We start from the raw sequence: 25,282 nt of genomic DNA on the forward strand, positions 1-25,282 counted from the left end.
GCAGAAAACCATCCACAAACAAGCGTGGGTCTCTCCAGACGGGACCACTTTTAACCAAATTGAACTTGTGCTGATTGAACGCTGCCTCCTCTTAGCCTTGATGAATGTCAGAACATATAGGGGGCCAAAATAGACTCGGATCAACAACACTACCTCTGTCAATCAGCTGAGAGTTAACACTGAAGCTATCCACAGCGCGGCCTTCCGCAGCACCTATAAGGGGAAAACAAATGTCGCAATAACCGCAGTCAACAGAGATCTTGGAGATGAAGCATCAACAAATGATCATTCAATCACTTGAAGAACGTTATCATAAATACGGCCACAAACACACTTAACCCCAGAAGAAAAGGAGTCAGAGCGGCTGCTTTGACGATGAATGTAAACTGGCAACGGAACGGAAGAATGCTGCATATCGAGTAATGTTGCAATCTCAAAGGATGCGGGCACGCGCGGAGACTTATCACGAACTCCGGCGAGCGGGGAAGCAGACGGAAAAAGGAAGCCCGAAAGAACCAAAAGATCTGTGAACTCGGAAATTACAAGGAGTAACGGAACTAGACGCGCAAGTTTCCTCCTGCCGAGACAAAGAGAGAAATCTGATTTCCGATGGGTTGAGTATTTTGATGAACTGATCGACCACAAAAATACCAGCGGGTTTGAGATCATGCCAAATGAAGGCGACGAACAAATGCTGGCACCACCAAGCATGGAGGAAATAGTTCGTGCAATCCATCGGCTTAAAAACCATAAGCCGCCAGAAGCCCATGAAATTGTGGCCGAATTGGTTAAATAAATAAGCAGTTCATCAACTAATGCTTAAGGTGTGAGACAGCGAATCGATGCCTGACGACTGGCAACGAGGCATTATCTGACCCATACATAAAAAGAAGGATATTACGCAGCGTAGCGATTATAGAGGTGAACTATCTATAAGACATTCTCCATTATTTTGCTAGGCCCATACCTAAGAGGCTTCACTCCAGGCAAATCAGCAACAGGTCAGATTTTCTCTCTGCGGCAAGCGATGAAAAAACTGTTGGTATATGACCATCAGTTGCACCATACTTTTATCGACTTTAAAGCCGCCTATTTTAGCATAGCCAGAATTATTCGGACGAAATTAATAAGACTGACTAGGCTGATCCTGACCAATGTGTGAGGCCAGATTAAAGCAGCAGCATCACTCTCGATACCTTTCAAAATGAACAACGTCTAAGGAAAGGGAATGTCCTATCATGCGTCCTCTTTAGCTGATTCGTGATGCAAATGTCAATTCTGGAGGCACCAACCTCAGTTCAACTGACGATATTGATATTATCGGAAGAACAACCCGAGATGTACAGTCTACCCTCATCCAGATCGAGCAGACGGGGCGAGGTCTCGGGATGCGCATTAATTAAAAGAAAACGAAGTACATAGTGGCAACTTCAGCACCAAAAACCAAAGAACGAACAAAATCGAATCGCACTGGTCAAACAAAAACCATAAAAATAGAAGACTACAACTTTGGGACCATTGAAAATTTATAATATCTAGTGTCGAAAATCACAACCGATAACAGCTATGATGCTGAAATCCGCGCACGGTTGTTGGCTGGAAACAGAGCCTATTTCGGTTTACAAAAACTGTTTCGCTCGAAACGTTTCACCATAGGGTCAAAGCTCTTACTGTACAAGACAATGATCTTGCCAGTCCTCATGTATTCCTCGGAAACCTGGGTTCTTAGCAAAAGAAATTGCGAACTCTTGGCCGCGGTCGAGAGAAGAACCATCCGAAGAATTTTTGGCCCCCTACGTGAGGATGGACGACCGACTGGTTGTGGATAAAATCCGGCTCAACAGGTTGCAGCATGGAGGTCACTTAATCCCGCATGGATGAGGATGATCCAGCCCGAAAAGTCTATAGAGGAATATCTATGGTAGAAAATAAGACCAGGAAGACCCTACCTAAGATGGAGCCAGACGCCTGGATGATAGCTGGAATGAATAGGTTATGAGTCATAGATGAAAAATTCCAAGCATATGTGTTATTCATCACGTATAGTTTTCGAGGTACATGTGAATCAGTATTTCAACTGCCTTCACTTTAAGCGTATAAGAAACAGTTTTGACTTTAAAATAAAACCTTATTAAAATGTCTGTTTGTCACAAGAACTTTTCTGAATGATGAAGACTTCAGAAAGTTCGAAGGAGAGTAAAAATACAAAGATTACAGCTGTAAAGTATGCGCTGATCTCAAAATTAAAGCTATTTTACTCGGACTACAGGGTGATTTTACCAAATACTGTCATTTTCTTTATATGTGGAAGGGTAATGCCTCTGAAAGCCACTATATTGAAAGGTCAGAGCTTGTTTACGGAAGATCTAATGTGAATTATGCCCTCCACCGTTAAAAGATTCTAAAAATGTCATTTTAACATCACTCCACATTAAATTCTGCTTTTTGTCAAGGCTATGAATAAGGAGGGAAATGGTTTTTTATGTTCAGAAACTGTATTTTCAAAGTTAAGTGACGCAGAACTCAAAAAAGGAATATGTGTGAGACCACAAATATGGACATTGATGAAAAGTCGGAATTTCGACAAAAAGCATACTGACAAGGAACTTGATGCTTAGTTATCCCTGAAAGCAGTTATAAAATGGTTTTTAGGGAACCACAGAACCGAGATGATGAGGATATGGACCACCTAATTAACGAATGTCAAAATCACACGGCAAATTGAGTTGTAGAATGTCGTCAAAAATTTACTTTCTTCGCTCCCAGTTTTCTTTGTTTCCATCTTATCTTGGCGCGGTTAGTGATGTGGAGGGTGAAAGGTTCCACTAGGATGTAAAGAACTTTGAAGAATGTTTTAAGGCGGTTGGGGCACAACTGCGCTAGGAGTTACTGTTGGCGTTTAAAGTAAGAAAACCCTTCAAAGCACAAAAGAAAAAGTTAAAATTTGAAGATATTCCGGGCTGAAATTTTATATACTGAATTTTATCGTATTTTTTATATTTAAATGGTAAAAGCAAACTTGATTAATGTAAAAAATTCTGGTCAATATTATTAGATTTCTTCAAACTATATTTTAATTTGGTACATCCTCATGTAAAAGAAATAGATCTGATGGAAAGAATATATATATATATATAAACGGTAGGAGTAAATAAGAAAACGTAACATTTCAAAGCTGGTACTGGTACTGGTAATTTTTTATCATTTGTAACGCAGTGTAATGGTTGTTTTTCCTTTAAGATAGCTTTGTTTGATTTGATTCCTGCTAAAATTACGTCAATTATATAAAAATATCATTGGTGGACGATTTTCTAAAATTGTAAATGTAAAATGTTAAGACAAGGCTCTGAAATATTATGTAAAAGAATTTATGGTTCTGAGAGAAAAATTCAAAAATCCCGAGACGACGGCATAAACAGCAATTCGCTTCGAGAAGTAGTGCTTTGTAACAGCTATAGTATTGTAAAAAAGTGAATTAAATAGTTCCCAATTCTGGGCGGCGAATCCCGCAGAGTATTATCCTTCAATTTATTCATCACTAAAGATTATCATACGAGGATAACAGATTGCTAATATTTTTATGTTAATTAATGCTACCAACCATGAAGTGGTAACCCTGTGAGCAGCACCTTATAAAGTCTCTTATTTTTTACTTTGGGGAAAAAGGATGCGGCACCTATACTTCACCTCCGACAGAATACAGCATTTCTCAAAAGTAAAAATTTTCCAGGAAACACAAAAAATTTACCTGTTACAGAATAAAATAAATATTTTGTACTCACCCACATAACCTCAAAATCTGTTCGGATTTGTCTCCCGGAAGCACCGCTGCCACTTGGCGAATTTCACTCCCCGATAGCAATTTACACTTGATTTGCGAGCTTCAATATCTACTGGACATTTTGCACTCGAAAAAACTCCAGATTTAACAAAATTACATAATTCTAAAGCGATCACTTGTACTGGTTTCGTGTTCTCTGCGCCGGAAACAAATCGACGCCATACAATTCTCCTTACCAAAGCACCGACTCTGTCTGTACCCGAAAAGCTCAAGAAAGCACTGGTTAGCGGTAAGTTCAGGATCACGGCAAAGTCCGCGGGGTGAACCGATGGAAGCTTTCGGAGTAAAATTAACCAACCAAGAGTGGTAAGCTTTCCCTCCATATGGAATCACTGCGTTTTGGCCAGAAAGTTCAAGCCGGATTGAAGATGTTTTATTTAATATTTTAGTACTCGGAAAGGCCAACCATTAAGGAACGAATTCTGAATGGAAATTTTGCTTATCGGAAAATATAAACTTATCTAGAGGCTACCCAGGATTATATTTAATCTGTGTCGCCCATAAGTATGCACATACAATTTTGATTTCATTTATTAAAAGATAATTAGGAAAATATAAAACTTTCTATAAAACTTTCTAACTAAAAATATTGACTTCCGCGTTGTTTCTTGTAAGAAAAAGTGACATCCAAATTAATTTGGGAAATTGGATATCGGAAAGAACTTGCTCTTTTTCTCGTCGTTTTCCTAATCTAAGATAATTTGATATAATTGTTTACTGCCTACTTAATTTGCATAAAATTCCAGTAATATATTCTGCAATCAATATCATTAGAGATGAAATGACACTGGGATTTGGGAGCTAAAACCAAATTAATTACGTTCAACCCACTCTTCTGCAATCCATGCGTCATTTCTATTTATGATATCACAATGGTTTTACCTCCGGTCCTGCGAGGTAGGGTATAAGAATACTCTCAAATTCTTCCCTGCTTGTGGTAAAAAACGACCAAAAGAGATAGACATTTGTGCGCTAGCAACCTGCTAATTTTTGAAACTATAAAGCAGCAGCAATTACGCTACCGAAACGTTGGGTTTCATCTAACTGGCATCGTACGATGTGCGCAATAAAAGAAGTGCTGATATCGGCCTAGGAATTACTATTTCAAGGTCGTCTACGTTTACTTGCGTGTTGTATCCGCCACTTCTCGCAGGGTTGGAGGGTTGCGACTCCCAAATTTAATATCGACCGTTTGTATGATCCATCCATCAAAAATGATCCTTTCTCACGTGCTAAGATCTGGTTGACTGCGGAATCGTGAAAGCGGATTGATGAGGAGAAGATGTTCAAGGCTCTGTTGACCGCTACGAGCGATGGTGGGCATAATACGCTCTAACTCCAATACCGGGCGAGATCCCTGGAACTTCAACTTAGTGGGCACCGTGACAGAAGGAAATTTGCCATCAATGCACTCAAATGGAATAAAATCCACTAAACTTGACGGTTTTCCCACAAAATTATTTATCGCTGCATCTGCAATTCCTGCAAATCTGCTACTTCCACTCGTGCTGAAATATTCAAAGGGGATCTTCCAAAGAATTTTTTTTCAAACGCGTTTTTCTCAAAATGACATTGTCCACATTTTCCGGAATTCCGAAAAAATATGAACCAACAGCCGCTGGAATTACAGCCGAATCGGTTAAATATGGAGGCGGCCAATTACACCAAGTGTTTCACGAGCTTGTGCTCAAGGTGAGGGGACAGCGAATCAATACCTGACGACTGGACCTGTATCTGTCCCATACATAAAAAGGAAGATATCACTCAGTGCAGCAATTACAGAAGTATCACGTTGCTGAGTAACATCTATAAGATTTTCTCTGCTATCTTCCAGACAAATCAGCAACAGATCAGATTTTCTCTCTGGGGCGAGCGTTGGAAAAACTGTTGGAATATGGACACCAGTTGCACCATCTTTCCATCGACTTTAAATCCGCCTATCATAGCATAGCCAGGGTAAAAGTGCACACCGCCATGAGAGAATTCGGTATCCCGACGAAATTGATAAGATTGACTAGGCTGACCCTGACCAATGTGCGAGGCCAGATAAAAGCAGCTAGATCACTCTCAAGTCCATTCGATATCAACAACATCCTCTTTAACCTGGCCCTGGAGAGAGTGATCCGTGATGCTGAGGTAAATGCCAGGGGTACGATCCTCTTTATGTCCACCCAACTACTGGCCTATGATGAAGAAGATTGTTCCGCTCGAAACATTTCATCATAGGGTGAGACAGTACAAGACAATGATCTTGCCAGTCCTCATTTATTACTCGGAGACTTGGGTTCTTAGCAAGAAAAGTTTCGAACTCTTGGTCGCGTTCGAGAGAAGAATCTTCCGCAGAATTCTTGGCCCCCTACATGAGGATGCACGATTCCGTAGCCTACATAACGACGGAATATCTGAGCGATACTATGACCGTCAGGTTGTGGATAAAATCCGGCTCAATAGGTTACGGTGGACGGGTCACTTAATTCGAATGTATGAGGTTGTTCAATAGGTTACGGTGGGCGGGTCACTTAATTCGTATGGATGAGGATGATCCAGCCCGGAAGGTCTATAAGGGCAATATCTATCTATCTATGGTGATGATGAATCAACATTTGGGACGATATCATTTTTCAAAGGCTGTTTTTTTACATAATTAGCGAAAAAAGTGGTAAAAATTTGAAATATAAACAAAAAAAATTGACTTTTACTACTTACAGCTGCATTGAGGTTTATCATTTTAGTTTATCACCACTTTATTTCATATTTGGTTACGGATTAATCTAAATTCTCTGTTATATCAGCAATGTTTGAAATGAAATTGACGGCTTTTAACTAATTCACTATATTTTGAGCAAATACAATTGAAACAATAAATTGCAAGACAACTCTCCGCCCTATCGCGACTCTTTTCCTCGTACTGACAACACACTAAATTCATTTTACAAATTTCATTATTTTTTTTTAAATCACGACCTGCTCCGCCACGGAAAACACCGATGGTCACCACTGTCAATCGAGTTAACAACATTCCAAACAAATTTCGAATATTGTTAATCACGTTGCGCCGCATAATCATAATCAACAACGGCGTAACAATGGTATCCGGTCTAGACCTGCCTTAATAAGGAACTCGAGGATGTCTGGTTTTGATAACCAATTAGTTATCCCTAAAAGCTGTCTGGCGTCCTGACCTACGCCATCGCTCTATCTCAGGCAGGGTCTGCCTCGTTTTCTTTTTCTACCATAAGTATTGTCCTTATAGGCTTATAGATCCAGCCCGGAGGATCATCCTCATTCATACGGAGTAAGTGACCCGCCCACTGTAACATGTTGTGCCGAATTTTATCCACGTTTATACGTCTTAGGTCGTTCTTACCATGAAGTCGATATCGCTAGCATAGACTAGTAGTTGGGTAGACTTAAAGGGGATCGTACCCCTTGCATTTACCTCAGCAGCACGGATCACTTTCTCCAGGGCCAGGTTAAAGAGAAGGTATGATAGGGGATCCCCTTGTCGTAGACCGTTTCTGATGTCGAATGTTTTTGAGAGTGATCTTGCTGCTTTTATCTGGCCTCGCACACTGGTCAGGGTCAGCCTAGTCGGTCTAATCAATTTCGTCGGCATTGAGGTTTATATTTTCAGAAAATCAGTTAGGTGAAAAGGCCTTCTAATGTGGTTTTCCCACTTAACCTACTGTTCATTGTTTCCAACAGGGCTTACGACCGCGAAGTTCGACTAAATTCCCTATACATGTGTCTTTGTTTTCTATCCATGTACTTTGCTATTCTTGGCGCCAGGCTTTGTCAAGGCACATGAAGAGTGCAATCAGCACCGCTCAACAGTTAAACTTTTTTGTGATCACTTGTCCAGATATTCCCTGTTGATTTCCTAATAGATAGCATTCAAACCCTCAGTTAAGAAACGTTATGTTAATGCGATGTGAATAAGTATTTTGATCAGCAATATTCTGAAGCGTATTGAGCGATTTAATTATTCAAATTAAATACGGACATCCCTCTTGACATAAGTTTGAAGATGGAAGTAAGTAATATGTTTTCACGATGCATTATTGATTGTTGATTTTAAGAATGCGATACAAGCTCTGAAAAAAATATGTCCCGTATACGGAAAGGATGATGCAAATGAATGTCTATGCCATGTGGTTTGCCAAATTTCATTCAAGAAAAACAACAAAACCGACCTCATTTTGCTTAAATAACATTTGTAATCGATTTTGGTCCGTAAATTATAGTTGGGAGGATCGCAGCAGTCAACTGTTTTCAAACATGCAATGAAACTCCAAATGACGATGAAGCTTAATGTTAGGATAACACACAATTTATCCAAAAAAAATTGTATAAAACGCGTTTCCATCAGGGAATTGCTACCCAAAAACAATGAAAGTTATCGTTTTTCACACAACAACGTCAGACTTCATTGCAAGTTTGCAGACTCATAGAAAATTATTGGCTAGGATGTTTTGACTCACCCACCGTAGTCCTCCAAAATTGGTCGCTCCGATTATCCGATTATATTTAATATTACTGTGTCTAAACATTGAGACCAGTTTTTAATTTAAATCGTGCAATTTTCATCAAAATTGGCAGACATCTGTGACAAATTTGATAACAAATGATTCATTACTCTTCGTTTGGTTTTGTACGACGTTTAAATTACACTCGTGGATTTTTGCAATGTCTATTTCTGAATATCCATATTTTATCAATAGCGACACAAACCATCTGATTAGTATAATTGATGTTTTCGGCAATATTGCATTTCCATCTCTACCTGTGCTAATCCCAGAATAATGTGACGTACATAAAAACGCATATAGACAAACCCCAATCTGGCAGTGGTCAATTTAGATTGAGTGCCAGATTCCCTACTTAAAGTGATATTAATATTAAATGTTGATTCCAAGTAAGCTTTAAACATCTCCTCTCCTGTTATGTCCCTTCTTCCCCTCCTTGCCTACGTTCCTACCTAACTTGGTTCAGAACGGAAATTCTTACTAACATTCACCTGAGACATACACTGCGGAAGTAGTTTCGGGCTTCTATGAATGACGCCGATCTTGCTCACTTTAAGGCTATACGCTCTACTATGAAGTAAATGGTCAGAAACGCACGTAAACGGTACTTGTTGAGCGTCGAAGCCGCCCTTACCTGTAGTAACTTAAAACCCTTTTGACCTCACGCTTGCAATTCTCGTAATCCCACTCATTCTCTCCCTTTTTCATCAGACTCCATTGCCAACTCCCCACAATAATCATTCCACCATCTGTCACTACTGCAGACTACTCCGAATCTCTGGCCATTCTTCTCCTTACGCCTTCCTTGGTTGAGTTCTTTATTGGTAATCTTGACCCCAATGTCGGTCCTGGCCCCAATGTGCTTCCTAACCTCTTTTTCCTTGACTGGAGAAAACACATTTCTCTCCCGCTTAGTATAATCTACAACAAAAGTCTAGATGAATGCTACTTTCCCCGTCTCTGGAAAGAGGCCCTTATCATCCCTATCCTCAAGACCCTTCTCTTGCTGTGAACTACCGCCCCATTTCTCTTCTTTCCTGTTCAAAAATCCTCGAAAAATACGTCAACGACTGGTTGATTGCTCACTTCGGTCACCTCATTGTCAAAGAGCAGCACTGCTTCAAACCTTCTGGGATTAAGTTGATGCGTACTTAGGACCGCACAATTCTCAAAAAATGGATTTGCGCTCAATATAATTCGTAGTCATGTTGTGTTATGTAAATTATATAAAGGAATTCTTAACATCGGCGACAGACTTCGGTCACGCTGCTCCCAGAGCAGAAGTGAGCCAGCGTCTGACGATTTGCCTCTGTCCTGGTAAGAAACCGTAAAGCCGTCATAGCCTGACTTTTTTTCTTTTGGTCTTTACCAAGTTTGTTGCTAAATGCTTGACTTCACGACAGGAGGTATGTGCTATTTATACCGATGTCTCCAAAGCCTTTGATACCGTTGACCATAACATTCTCCTCTCTAAACTTTCATTACGAGACTTCCCTCCCTCAGTCATCTCTTGGCTTTCCTCCTATATCCCATACCGTTCCTGCAAAGTTTCTTTTCATGGTTATTCATCTCGTTCCTTCTCTCCTTTCTCTGGTGCTCGTTTCCCAAGGCTCTATTCTTGGTCCAATACTCTTCCTGTTTTTTACCAACGACCTCGCCTCCATCCTCACCTGCCCGTATTTGCTTTACGCAGACGACATTAAATTGTTTGTTCTGTTTCGTATCCGCTGAACTGTGCTCTCTTACAGTCCAACCTTGATAATTTAGTCCGTTAGTGTTCGGTCAACAAGCTAACATTGAATGTCAACAAATGCCACTGGATGTGCTATTCACTTAAACCCTCCCCAACATCCTTTTCCTATTCTCTCAGTGGACAACCCCTCTCACTGCTAACCTCCTTCCAAAAACCTGGGTGTAATATTCGACGACAAACTTCGTTTCAATTCCCTACGTTGACATCATCAATAGAGCTTTCAAAATGTCAATCATCAATAGAGCTTTCAAAATGTCTATCCTGCGTTCCTCCTCCGACTTCCTATTTTAACACTCTTCTACTCCCTTGTCAGAAACATCCTTGAATATTGTTGTGTAGTCTAGTCCCCCTTCCGCATTCGTGACTGCCGCGGTCTTGAAGCTGTACAACGCAAATTCACCCGGGCCCTCTTTTACAAAAAAACCTTCCACGGGTTGATTATCCGTCACGACTCCGCACCCTCAATCTCCCCTCCCTACAACAACGCCGTATCTTCCTTGATATGTGTACTCTTTTCAAACTCTGCAATTATCTGATGGACTGCTCCGCCAACTCGGATATTACTGCGGACATTTTTGATGTACCCTTCGCGGAGCTCGATTTACTTCCACTCTCCAGTCCCGAGGCAATGCCGGTCCTACAACGCCCTACAGCTTGGGTCCTTTGACTCTATTTGCTCCTCCATCTGAGGACAATATGTAATAAGGAATTTGTTTTCCATGTATTGTCCTCATTAAATAAATAAATATATAAATGTAAAAGATATTGCTTGAAATAAGAATATTCACACCATATGGGTGCCTACCACGAAATTTTTCGGGTTCTCAATAATGGAATTTGATTATGATTGAATTGATTATGTCTGACACATACGTAACTATGTAGTTATCCTGCTTTCTCTGAAATCAATTTTCTTTCTACACAAAATGGATATCAGACCTTCTCAGCTGCAAACAAATTGAGAATGGGGCTATGAACTTAAAAGTAATCTTCCCTGAATATGATTATAGCAAAGTGCCATCAAAAAAGTTGAGATTGTTTACTTACCAATGACCTACTGGTAGCTTATTATTATTCCTGTATTTTCATGTTTGCTAAAATCAACCAAAGTACAAACGACGGGTTGAACGGCGGGGGAGCACTGTTGGAATTCATGGGACCACTTATTGCTTAAATATTTCCTATGTTGTGATGCTTTATAAAAATGAAATGGGAAAATATCTACATTCTTTGAACCTGATTCCATCCTCTTCCTTTGTATCTAATCCCACGCATTCACATGGAATTTACATTGACTCAGAATGTCCTTCCTTTGATAGTATTGACAGCATCTATATATTTTACCTTCTCCAACCAAATGTATAGAACGAACCCCCGAGATTCAAATCAAATGCAGTAATTCCAAACACCCCAGGAATTCATTTAGTTATGATGAAATCCGAAATCGCAAATCTAATTCAATATTCAACTGAACTAACTAGTACCATACAAAATGTCTATTATCCACAGAACAGCATTTGCCTCAGTGTTGAGAGCTTCTCATCAAAATGATTTGTATACTATACCAAAACTGCCATGGACTTTGTAATCAGTTAACCAGGACCCCGATCATTACTTACAGGATGGGCAACGACAACGATATTTCTCTTTTTGCACTTTAGCGCTCTCCCCAATTTGGATTGGTTCGAAAAATCCCGAAATTGATTTGCTGGTGCGCTCAATACTTACGTATTGCTCTCAATTCGTATTAATTTAAAATATTTCATTAATATTTGTTGTGCTTAAAAAACAATCTTGGAAAACCGACAGCTATCCTAGAAAATGGAAGAATTGCATAATTGTTAAGATTCTAAAGACGGGGCCCCATTTGAGAGTGACAATTGCGGTATTTCATTCTCTTGATTGACCTTAGAAAGTCAATCTGACAAGAGAATGCATTCAGTAATGTGTAAAATTCCCTTTTCTCTCACATTTTTTTGCACCCCTTAGCTTTTTTCAGTTACTGTTCTCAATATCATAATTCACATCCCGCCTTTGATTTATACGCTACATCCAAGTTTCCAAATAAATAATTTTACTAATTTTTAGGTATTTACCTACTATTTATTTTTAATTATTATTTAATACATTTAGTGGTAATATGAAATTATAAAAATTATGTAAAAGGGATGTCGAGCGTATTTTGGACTATTCACGGTCACAGCTGGTGGCAGAAGAGACCGGTTCGTCTCCAAGCGGACCTTCTGCCCTCAACCAACCGCACATTCTCACCGCTAGCTCTCCACTCCCGTGGCGAGTTCTAAAGACGTGGAAAGTTCCGTACGCCATCTATCCGCTCGTATTCGCAACATTCGAAATAAATTTCGAATGCTGCGAATCCTGCTGGGCCACATCACTCCGACCCCAGATGAAACCTAGGGGGTTTCAGCGATTGACCCGGAACTGCGTTCTCCATCAGTCCGCGAAGCGAACGCGACGTTGTTTCCGGGCGCACACGTGTTTCAGCCTGGACAGAGAGACCGCCTTTTTGCGACCCTCGATCTCGAGCTGGAAGAAATGTTCTCCCCGCTCGAGAACGCGGTACGGACCTTCATAAGGAGGCTGCAGCGGCTTTCGGACGGCATCCGTCTTGACCAGGACGTGCGTGCACGTGTCCAGCTCCTTGGGCGCACAGGCAGATGCGGACGAGTGTCGGGTGGGTGGTGTGGCTTTGATGCGTCGGAGTTTGTCTCTCAGCAGACGCACCAACCCCGAATCTGTGAGACCCGATATCTTGTCGAAGACCGGATCGCTTGGTAGTCTTGGGTTCTCCCCGTAAACCAGCTCCGCGGGGCTGGCAGCAAATTCCTTTCGGCGTGTTGCACGTAGGCCGAGTAGGACGAGAGGCAAGACTTGAGTCCAGGACGGGTCGTCGCGTGACATAATGGCGGCTTTCAGCGTCCGGTGCCAACGTTCTAACATCCCATTGGATTGCGGGTGGTATGCAGTAGTCCGCTGGCGTTTAAAACCCAAGAGTTTGCCTAACTCCGAGAAAAGGGTGGACTCAAATTGCATTCCCTGGTCAGTGATGGCCACTGCAAGGACGCCAAATCGAGGGAGCCACTCTCGACAGAGGACTTCGGTACAAGATTGCGCCGTAATGTCTATCAGAGGTATTGCCTCAGGCCACCGCGTGAACCTGTCAATGATTGTGAGGCTACAACTATTGCCTGACCGTGCGAGTCTATCAGATCGTATTCGCAACATTCTGCTGCGAATCCTGCTGCGCCACAAGTGTATGCCGGATGAGTTAAGCTATTAAAATACATCATTCTACATCACATTTTGTTTTAATGAGTTCGTTTTGAACAACTAAAGCGCGAAAAGCAAATGTAAAGGTTTCCCTTTCAGTCAACTAGTTTGATTCATTTGAAACTCCAAGTTTCGAGCGTTTTTATTGTTTAAGGTTTTCGGCTAGATTTTCGTTTAGTTTGTGATGTTATTAGATTTGTGTAAACCAATCCTTGAGCCCTAGATGAGGGATTTTCAGTCTTTTCAGGAGATTAAATAATTTTTCGATTATATAATTTTTTTTTGTTTTATCTTATTTTTTGTTTTCCTTTTCATTATTTTGATTTATTTCCTTACGAATTAATATTCCCTTTCGACATGATTTATTTCTCTTATCTCTTTGACTTGAGCACTTCCTCCAATATCGAGGATGTGATCCGTCGGGGATCCTCACTTTCAATCACGGCACTCGGATTTGAGCAGCTAGAGCACAAGGCTACCGTATGTAAGGTCGCGATTCAAATCTCATTGGTAGCAGTGGAATTTGTATCGTGATTTGAGCTCGGATACCAATTGGCTTGGTTATGAATGAGTACCTCAGTAATTCTGTAGTGTACCGTCTTGAATAAAGCGTTCTAACACACGATGGAGCGTAGGCGTGGTTGACGTACTACACACCACCCACGGGTAAGTGGCAACCTATATATACGTATAATAGTTCAATCACACGGCAATCATTGGTACCTTTATCTTGGAAAGTTTCAAATGTTCCCAAATAAAGATCAGGGATAGAGATAAAGGGATGAAGTTGCCTCACGATGCTAAACTCCACTGAATCTCCATCGTGACATGTCAGTGCAGAAAACACAGGCTGGTCATTCTTTTTAACAAGCCTCAGACGGATGCACGCCTTGATCGACGCGACAGTCCAGGCCGCCGTTGTATTAAGAAATGAGCAAAAGTTCTTAATCCATAAACGGCGTTAGGAGGAGCTATAGCCCTTTTCAAAAATATTAACTTCGTCAACGCTGTCCAAGTAAGGTAAAGAAGAGGAGAGAGCAAGGAATTATTAGCAAAAGCGTTGGTGTGGAAACTGTTCGACGAACTATAAGCAATAGTGGTCTTCGTGGTCGCTCTTTGTGTAAAAAACCGTGAGTGAATAAAGTGAGTAGGGGGAAACATATGTCATCCGCAAAAGAACATGTAGACTAACCGATCGGCTATTGGGAAAATGTTTTTCGAATGTTTCAGTCATCTAGATGCAAGCGTGTATGGAGAGAACCAGGACAAGAGATTGACAAAGAAAACTTACAACCTACGGTTAAATTTGAAGGTAGTTCTTAGATGGTGTGGGGTTGTATAGTGGCAGCTGGGGTGGAAAACCTTGAATTTATAGGCGGTGTCATGGATAAACTCGTTTCTTTGAGCATTCTGGAAAAGAATTTTTAAAGCATGTATACAAAAAATTGGGGATTTCCGACAAGTTTCTGTTGAAGAAATATGACCACCCGAAGCATTGTTCGAAAATTTGTTTTAAAAATTGGACTTTGTATAACGTACCCAGAAGGCTCGAAACTCAGCCTCAATTACCAGGTGCCATACACACTGAACATCTACGGGACAATTAAAGCAATTATAAAAATTTCAAATAAGAGCAAAACTGGAATAATATAGGTATCAACGCTAAAGGGGGGTATAAAGCACTAGGGCAAATTCTAAGAAATATTTTTGGAATATATCTTGCTTTGCGCTGCATGCCTACCTGTCGGCTGTAGGTTGAGGTAGTTTTCATATTAAAGCCCAGCGAAAATAATTATTCCAATCCAAAGGACTTCAGACAAATCAGCTTAACATCATTCTTGCTGAAATATTTGAAGGAATCGGTTGAGCTTCATATTTGCAGCAAGGAAACCCATTAAATGATAGTCGCGTCAGCGTGGAAAGTCTCGGAGTCTGTTATCCATTCTTTGTTTCAAAGATAGCGGACGTAACTTTGAAAGCTGAGTATGTGATGCTGGTTCGTGGATATTGAAGGGGTCTTTGACCGTGAGCCTCTCCTGAAATTTTATAATGCTGCCAGAGAGCATGGTTTCGATGCTACTATAATCAAGTCGATCTAAATAATGCTAACGTAGAGATTGTTACAGAAGTAAGGGTTGGTCACTATTTAACAATAGAAGCAAGGAAAAGCTGCCTCTACCGCACTTCTGAAAAGTATGTTGATTATCACTACTATGCAAACTGCAAAATTAGTCAATACACACCCAAGCTTACCACATGCGGATGAAGTGGCTGTGCTAGCTGTAGGTCGAGATCTCGGAACGGTGTGTAGAAATGTGTAGCGTACCGTTGATTTGATTGACAGTTGGTCCCTCAGACATGACGTTCCAGTAAATCCAAATAAAACCTCAATCATATAAATTGTAAATAATAAAAGGAGGAAGTTGAATGGCTTTTGCCTACCAGAAATGAGGGGTATCAGCTCAGCAATCGCAACAAAGGGTCAAGTTAACTCCAAAATCAAGATTAGCAACCTTTATGCCAGAGTTAGATCCCGTAGTGCCACCGCATATAATCTAAGCGCAACCATCGCACAAGATAGACAATAAGCTTGGGCTACACCGAAAGATATTGACCACTAATTCAACCACCCAAGCCGTACTTCTGGGAACAGAGATATACTACGAACTACTAAGTTTGGGGCAAATACGTTTTGTCGAGGTCTTCCAGTACTGCAGAATACTGTCTTCGGGTGGAAAATTTCTGGTAGGATAGCAATACCTAGCACACCGAGGTAAACTATATGAAGTACAGAAGTTACAGAAAGTGCAATATCCACGGTGACTTGGAAATCTTAAAAATAAAGGACGAAATTAATCAACTGATAAAATTCAATACTCCCCTAAAGGCGAAAAATTGTTTGCCTACATGATTTATATATGGATATATTAAAACTAAAATAATTGCCTAAAAGATGAAAGGGGGTGTAACATCTTTTTTTCAGCGTATACACTAATGTAGTATCAAATGAAAGCATTCGGTGATTGCGAAGCGGTGAGTCAGAGGGTTATAAAGGGTCATTTAAATTAAGGGGCCATTCTCCAGAAAAATCTGAAAAATCTGAATCATAATGACGCCTCTATATGATTTCAAGGCTACCAGTATCTGCGAGGGGCCAAACGAGTTCGGACAGACAGGGCATATTTGCTGATAACCACTAGTCAACCTGGTGGTGAACTAACGTGAGCGGCGACAACGATGACGAGTGGGGATAGCATTGATTTATGATTTGGCAATAGTTTTTAAATAGGTTGCACGTGAGCTGATAGCTGTGGAATTCTGTTACCTGTTAATGTTACAGCTGCCCCCGTCCCGATAATAACCTGGGAAGGTCTGCAAGCACGTTCAAAGCTATGAGACCATTAAGTTGGCAGTGCAGGTTTAGTTGAGATAGATTCCTGACTAGCGCCTGATCCCGGCTCTGACTACAAACTCCCATAAGGATTTGTGTCTACTTGCGCAGTTCCAACCCTCTGTTTTAAATGTTGGGAATACCGACATATAGCAGGGACTTGCAAGGGGCAGGACAGAACACTTTGTGTTACACAGGAGTGCTACTGCCTACTGACCTGATGAAGCAGATGGCGCAAGGAAAAAGAGGTCACTCGTTCCTGCTCACCATCGTCGCATGCCGATATATCTGACACTGCTGCCATTTCGGTGAGAGATACGATTAACTTGCGAGTGCGGGCCCATGGTCGAGGAGACGGATTCGTTTAGGTTCGTTGTGGAGCAGTGACATTTTGCAGCATTTACCTTACACCTTATAAAAGTTTTTAGAAAAGGTTCGCCGCCATGGAGGCCGAGATTTAAGAAAAAAACAGAAAGGAGAATTCTGGTCGCAGAAAATTTTAACGCCAAAGTCCTCGAATGGGGTATGCCTCCACCAGATTCTCGAGACACACATATTTTGGAGATGACTGGGAGGTCAGGAATTATTGTCCTAAATACCGGTAGCACTCCCACATTTCGACGCTCTCTCTCTTGCAAAGGCACTATCCTTCACGTAACTGTTGCAGCGATGCCGGAGGTCCAACGATGGAAGGTACTGGAAAACTTCACGGCCATTCATCATTAGCATATTTCCTTCGAAGTGACAAACAGCTTTTCCCAATATTCTGCGGTCCGGCCAATACGTACCGGGTAGAACATCCAGAAAATCCATGTTGCGAAATTTGTCGAAGCTCTCACAAGAAGGGTAAATCACCGACAAGCCCCAGGCGCAAACGGAAGGACCGCAGCTGAATCGCTAGTTAATTCAACAATGAGCCTTATCACGGCATCTAGAAATTCATCGGCTTCCAAAAGGGAATTGCGGAGCTAATCAACAACGTAAACAGAGAGCGACGTGACCACGGGTAAAACACGGTGCTTATCTATCACTCTGTTCTATGAAAGCAGCGAAAATGGACGAAATTCTGCAGGCACTTTTCCCAGTGCACCTCATCCGAACTGAAGCTGCCGTTGAAGGAATGAGCACTGGGGAATGCCCACTCTTCATTGCAAAAGAACTAGAGGAGGCGGTCCTATGTATAAAGGACAAAAAACACCAGGATGAGATGTATTTCCAACGAAGTACTGAACTTGTATAAACTTACTACTCGACGCATTTAACGCATGTTTGACGGTGGCCACCCATCGTGGATATTGAGGGATTATTTAAAGGACCGTGCCTTATTCTCCGAGACCCGGGAAGGACAGCAGCGAATGAGGGTAACATCGGGGCGACTAAGGGATCTATCCTTGGTCCGGACCGTTGGAACGCCGTATGCCTGATGAATTGCATCCTATCAGGTAAACGGATGAAGCACTGGATACCGCAGGTACGGCCAACTTACACTAGGAATGGTGATGCGGTGGGTAAGATGGATGGCTGAGCATGGATTTTTCCTAGCTCTGGAGAAAACTGGAGTCGTTGTGCTGACCAAGGAGAGGGTTCCTACAGTCCTCCTTATTCAGGTGGGTGAAACCATGGTCTTGTCAAAGCCGGCGGTGGAAGGTGAGCTTTTTCGCAATACCACAGAAAAGGCTGAGGCTAGAATGTTTGCAATTTTCCGCCTGATGTCCATTGTTGGAAGTCCCTTATCCAGCAGGTGCCGCTTGCAGATAAACGCGGTTCAGTTCCTTGCATTGGCCGACTCCCTCAGTAAGGAAATGTACTGTAAGCGCCTAGCACAAGTATTTGTGTTCGAGTATCGTATTGTCTCGGAGCCAGCTGTACTGGTGATCGCGGGAGTTATTCCGATCGCTCTCCATGCTGCCGAGCGCACACCTCAGAAAAGGTGAGGGAAATCAGGAAGCTGTCGTTTATGAAAAGGAAGCTCGTACTCTCTGGGGATGGCAGCAAATTTAGGGAAAGAGATTTCAGATAGATACATAGATGGACCGCGCATCACATGAAAGACGTGTGGCCGTGGTTCAATCGGAAGCAAGTTGCGGCTGGCTATTACCTAACCCAGCTTCTCAGCGGTCATGGGTATTTTCAATCTTGCTTGTTCACAATCGGAAAATCACGTTCATCCCACTACATTTATTGGAAGGACATGGTGCCTGCCACACTTTTTTCTTCTGCAGAAGGTGGGAACGCCATCGTCATCACCTTTCGATGGGAGGGTGCCTTGCGCCTCTCGATGTCATAATTGAGGCCATGCTGGAGAGCGAGAAAGAGGAGGATGGATAGGAGGAATATCAGGCCCCCTGAATCTTTGGGGTTTTGCTCCTGTACTGAATAGGCCTGGCATGAGGTAATGTGCCAAACGGTTTTCGGTTAGTGTCCTAGCCGGTTCAGCTCGGTGTGTTAGCCGGTAGTCTGTCTGAGACAAGAGTCCGGCACTTTGTGTGGATTGAATATCGGGTACGATAGACGTATATGCCCTACGAGTTATGTTTAAAAGAAACCATCGTCCCCTCGGTTATTATTAAGTGAAAGATTAACAAAACCTTTCATAACTGTATTATAAAAGTCCAGAAATGGATGTAGCGCGATAACAAATAAAGAAAAGGTGCCACGGACGTTACTTCATTATTAATAAAGCGTATTCTTCAAAGGAGTGGTATGTGATCAAGGAAAACGGACAAATATCTCCCAAATAACCACCGACCTCTAATTGCCTACTTACGGGCGTTACTAACAAATACACTAAATTTCCTGCCTACCTACTTTTAATAAATTCAACGAAACTTGAATCTGGTTTTGGTTTATTTGACTCTGATGACAACGCTAGTTGGGCTACACAAATTTGTGGAGAATTTACGGTGCATTTGCACAAGATTTAGATAGCGAGCACTTTCGAATTTGAAGGCGAATTCGATCTCACGTTTTTTCGTGGACTGTGAACAACGCCGAAAGCTTTTCCTGGCAGGACCGGAAATCCTATCCAAATCCTGAGCTTAACTGAGCTTTCGGGAGAAATTCGAAATTTCGGTGATAGACGCTTCCTCTCGGCCGCGAGAACAGAAGGAAGTTGACCGATCGTCGTGTGGTACGCGCAGCATCAAAGCACTTTTTCTTGTGAATTCTCTTGAGTTTATTTTCAATTGCAAAATGGCCGGAAGTACTGAAACGCGAGTGTTAAATATTGGTGTGAAGTAACAGTGAACTGGGAATGGCGGAGTTTTGAGTTCGAGGTAAAGTTGGTAAGTACAAAATATTCATTTTTTTCTGCTACTGCTCTGGGGAAGAAATTTCATTTTTTCTTCGTGCTGAAGCCAAATTCCAAAAGGGAACGTAAGAATAATTTTGAACCTCGGCACGAGTGCATGAAGGTCCAACATGTAAAATGAAGCAGTCAAGATGGAAAAACTTCCTGAAAAAAAGCTAACATAATTTAATTTTTAGTGAAAACTTTGGAGCAATATTTTTGGCGGCTATTTCCTTCTCACGAGCTTTTTCGTCAGCATTCAGGAGGATCCACAAAGTGCTGCTTTCTCATTTCGATTAAAATCTTTGGTTGGTGTGTGTGCCCAGGGTGATGTCAATTCCAATTGAAGTTATTTTATTTGCGAAAGTTAATATTCTTATGCTAGCTTATGTTCGGCTGCAAAGGGTGTTTACAATAATATTATTATTAAGTTGGTGATCGACTAGGTGGCCACCTATGCACCGACCTGTCCCTTATACATTTCAAATTAAGATTTTTTAATATTGGTTTTAATCAATTCCGCGATCAGATAAATATGAATCTACAACGGCATTTTTTGGCATCTTCTCACAAAGTTTGAGCAACGTCTTCCTCAATGCAACCTGCTTTGGTCGCAAACGCGATAAGTCCCGGCGGCCCGACAATGTATCCTTTGTACAGGCACCAATTCATCAATCACTAAACATTGCCTTTAAAAAATTTACCAATTTTGAAGTCATAACAATTTTTTAAAATATTCTCTTGTAAATTGTGTCGAGTTTTGTCCTCTCCTGTTTGGAACTTGTGAAGTTATATTTTTTTCTTTATGGTTTCCTAATACTCCTATACATTCTGATTACCACACAGTTGTCTGCTGCAGCTGGTAACCCATTTTTGATTTTCTGGCCCATTTTGGAATATGATGCCATCATGGTTACTATTCTAATATTTTTTGCTTAAAAACATCAAACTGACCCATTGCTTTCTTACTTCGTATTCTTACTTAAACTTTATTTTTTATTCTAAATTAAGGTAGTTCGGCACTTGGTTTATGGAACAACATCAAAAATCTATACTGAATAAAACATCCGACTAATAACGTTTGCGGGTGCCTAATCACGAAAAGAACAAGAAGGTTACAAAAAATGAATCTACCTGTTTACACGGTATAATAAGAACTTAACAAAATAACTACCAAGTAATTTATGTGGATAAAATGCTACACAACAATTAAATATACTCGCAATCGAGAATGCAATTCATCCTCTTGCCGCTATTTTGTTCAGTAACAGAGCCGGTTCGTCTAGAGTATTAAAGGGTGAGCTTAATTTCATACCTTCGTCCAACGCCAACTTCAACATACATCAATCTTCGCGTTACCCGTTCAATATCTGAACTTCCTCAATGCATTCTCCCCTTTCAGAGTCGTGTCTTCCTGCTTTGAAATCAAAGTGTGAAGAGCAGACTAACAGGATTTTCCACGTTGGAAAGCATCTTCATCACTATCAGCGGAGCAACAAGTCGTATTCGGTCTAGGTCTGCCTTAACGGGGAACTCCAGACATCCCGGTTTTGTGCCGATGTCTAAACGCTGCCTGGCATCTCGGGCTACGCTATCACTCCACTTGACACAGGGTCTCCTACCTTTACTTTTCTACCATAGATATTGCCCTTATAAACTTGCCGTTCTGAATCATCCTCAGCTAAATGGATTAAGTAACCTCCGCTACCTATTGACTCGAATGATATCCAAAACCAGACGATAGTGGTATCGAATTTCCGAAAATTCCTCGGAAAATTCTTTTCTCAAACGCCGCTAATAGTTCGCAATTTGTCTCGCTAAGAACCCATCATCATCATCAACGGCGCAACAATCGGTATCCGGTCTAGGCCTGCCTTAGTAAGGAACCCAAGACATCTCTGTTTTGCAAAGAGGTCCACCAATTCGATATCCCTAAAAGCTGTCTGGCGTCCTGACCTACGCCATCGCTCCATCCTAGGCAGGGTCTGCCTCGTCTTCTTTTTCTACCATAGATATTGCCCTTATAGACTTTCCGGGCTCATCCTCATCCATACGGATTAAGTGACCCGCCCACCGTAACCTATTGAGTCGCATTTTATCCACAACCTGGTGGTCATGGTATCGCTCATAGATTTCGTCATTATGTAGGCTACGGAATCGTCCATCCTTATGTAGTGGGGAAATTCTTCAGAGGATTCTTCTCTCGAACGCGGCCAAGAGTTCGCAATTCTTCTTGCCAAGAACCCAAGTCTCCTAGGAATACATGAGGACTGGCAAGATCACTGCCTTGTACAGTAAGAGCTTTGACCCTATGGTGAGACATTTCGTGCGGAACAGTTTGTGTAAGCTGAAATAGGCTCTGTTGGCTGACAACAACCGTGCGCGGATTTCATCATCGTAGCTGTTACCGCTGGTGATTTTTGACCCTAGATAGGAGTAATTACCAACGGTCTCAAAGTTGTATTCTCCTATCCTTATTCTTCCCGTTTGACCAGTGCGGTTTGATGTTGCGAACTTTGTCCTGCCTTCAGTAATGTGCAGCCCAAGATCTCGCGCCGCCTGCTCCATCTGGATGAAGGCAGTTTGTACGTCTCGGGTCGTTCTACTCATGACGTCGATATCATCAGCATAGGCCAGTAGTTGGGTGGACTTAAAGAGGATCGTACCTCTTGCGTTTACCTCAGCATCACGGATCACTTTCTCGAGGACCAGGTTAAAGAGGACGCATGACGCTTTTATCTGGCCTCGCACATTGGTCAGGATCAGCCCAGTCAGTCTTATCAATTTCGTCAGGATATCGAATTTTCTCATGGCCGTATACAGTTTTACCCTGGCTATGCTAGCATAGGCGGCTTTAAAATCGATAAAGAGATGGCGCAACTGATGTCCATATTCCAACAGTTTTTCCATCGCTTGTCGCAGAGAGAAAATCTGATCTGTTGCTGATTTGCCTGGATTGAAGCCTCTTTGGTATGGGCCAATGATGTTCTGGGCGTATGGGCCTATCCGGCCTAGCAAGATATCGTAGAATATCTTATAGATGGTACTCAGCAATGTGACACGTCTATAATTGCTGCATTGTGTGATATCTCCCTTTTTATGTATGAGACAGATGACGCCTCTTTGCCAGTCGTCAGGCATTGATTTGCTGTCCCACACCTTGAGCACAAGCTGACGAACCACTTGCTGTAATTGGTGGCCACCATATTTAATCAATTCGGCTGTAATTCCATCGGCTCCTGACGACTTATGATTTTTAAGCCGATGAATTGCACGAACTGTTTCTTCTATACTTGCAGGTGGCAGTATTTGCCCGTCGTCTTAAGTTGGCGGGACCTCCAATTCGCCAATGTTCTGGTTGTTCAGTAGTTCATCAAAGTACTTAACCCATTGTTCCAATATGCCAATGTCTAGATTTCCCTCTTTGTCTCGGCAGGATGAACATCGAGGTGTGTAAGGCTTCATCCTGCTGACTTGTTGGTTCTCCCACGCTTCCTTTTTCCGTCTGTGAAGTCGCTTCTCCACTCGGCGGAGTTCGTGATAAGTCTCTGCGCGTGCCCGCGTTCTTTGAGAATGCAACATTACTCGTTATGCGGCATTCTTCCGTTCCGTTGCTAGCTTACATTCATCGTCAAACCAGCCGTTCCGACTCCTTTTGCAGCTGGGGCCAAGTATGCTTGTGGCCGTATCCATGATAACGTTCTTCAGGTGATTGTGAAGATCATTTGTTGATGCTTCATCTCCAGGTCCTCTGTTGACTGCGGTTATTGCGGCATTCATTTCCCTTTTATAGGTGTCGCGGAGGGTTGTGTTGTGGATGGCTTCAGTGTTAATTCTCACCTGATCGTGAGGGGGGATTCTGGGTGGTATTGCTATTCGAGCTCGGAGCACCATGCCAATGAGATAGTGATCCGAGTCTATATTGGCCCCTCTATATGCGCTGACATTCATCGAGGTCGAGAGGCGATGGCTTTCGATCAGTACGTGTTCAATTTGGTTGAAAATGGTCCCGTCTGGAGAAGTAAACGTATGTTTGTGGATCGCTTTCCGCGGAAACCATTTCGTGTGACACTGCTTGCGCAGTTCATTATCGTTTGTGTTTTGATGTAAGCTATGGGAGCCAACGTATTGCCTGAATACGGGCTCCGTCCCTACTTGGCTGTTAAAATCCCCAAGCATGATTTTGATATCATATCTATCCTTCTCCGACTCTGCAGTCTCCTCTATAAGGGCGTGAACGTTAATGAGGCTTAAATTGCTAAATTTGCCTCGTAAGCGCAAAGTGCATAGCCGCTCGCTTATCTTTACAAAGACGATAACATCAGGTTTCATTTTTTGGCTGACTAGGAAACTTACTCCGAGCAGATGTTTTACTGGATGGCCGCTATAATATATGGTGTAGCGACTCTTCTCCAGGAAACCGGTTCCTGTCCAACGCATCTCCTGTAACGCTGTTACATCAGCCCTACATTGGAACAGGGTATCGGCTAACTGCTTGGCAGCTTCATCTTTGTATAGGGAGCCCCGTTCCATGAGAAAATACGCAAATTGTTGTTCCTTTGTCGTTGTCGGGTTCGTCGTTGTCTTATCCGCCCAGTCCGAGGCTCCTGTTGTGGCTTCGTTACTTCGGTTTTCCGTGTTGGGTTGTCAGCCCTACCCAACCCCCAACGTGGACTAGTTGGTACAATTTGTCCCGTTTTTAGGCGCGGGAGACTCGCCTTCATCATTCTCCGTCTGTAGCTTTTCGTTAAGAAAGTTTCCATCGGTCACCACGTGGAGGTGGAGATAGGGTTTGGTACAGCAGGCGTTTCCCAGGTTTTATGCTCCATCGTGGGTACCAATCTTCATTTCGCCCTGAGACCTATACTACCCTTTGCCTTCGAGAAACACATGAGGACTGGCAAGATCACTGTCGTGTACCGTAAGAGCTTTTATCCTATGGTAAGATGCTCGGAATGAAGTAGTTTTTGTACGCTGAAATACCCTCTGTTGGCAACCAACAACCGTGCGCAAATTTCATCGTCGTAGCTGTTATTGGTTGGGATTCTCGACCCTATGTGTGTGTGTGTTTCTTTGTGGTAGGGAAGGAGTTATTGCCTCTGAGCCATTCCCATTCTGAACATATGTCCAGTTAATGAATTATGGTCGGTCAGAGTGTAGTCTGTTGTCTCCTATCTTCAATGTTTTCATT

General features: G+C 42.1%; 1 protein-coding gene across 1 annotated transcript in view; it reads right to left on the minus strand.

Moving 5' to 3' along the window:
- LOC119652126 overlaps window positions 1–25,282 on the minus strand; it is a 72,444-nt gene that overhangs the window by 24,672 nt on the left and 22,490 nt on the right. The window lies entirely within an intron of this gene.

Source organism: Hermetia illucens, chromosome 3 (genome assembly GCF_905115235.1).
Source record: "Hermetia illucens chromosome 3, iHerIll2.2.curated.20191125, whole genome shotgun sequence".
In the NCBI taxonomy this organism is placed as follows: Eukaryota; Metazoa; Arthropoda; class Insecta; order Diptera; family Stratiomyidae; genus Hermetia; species Hermetia illucens.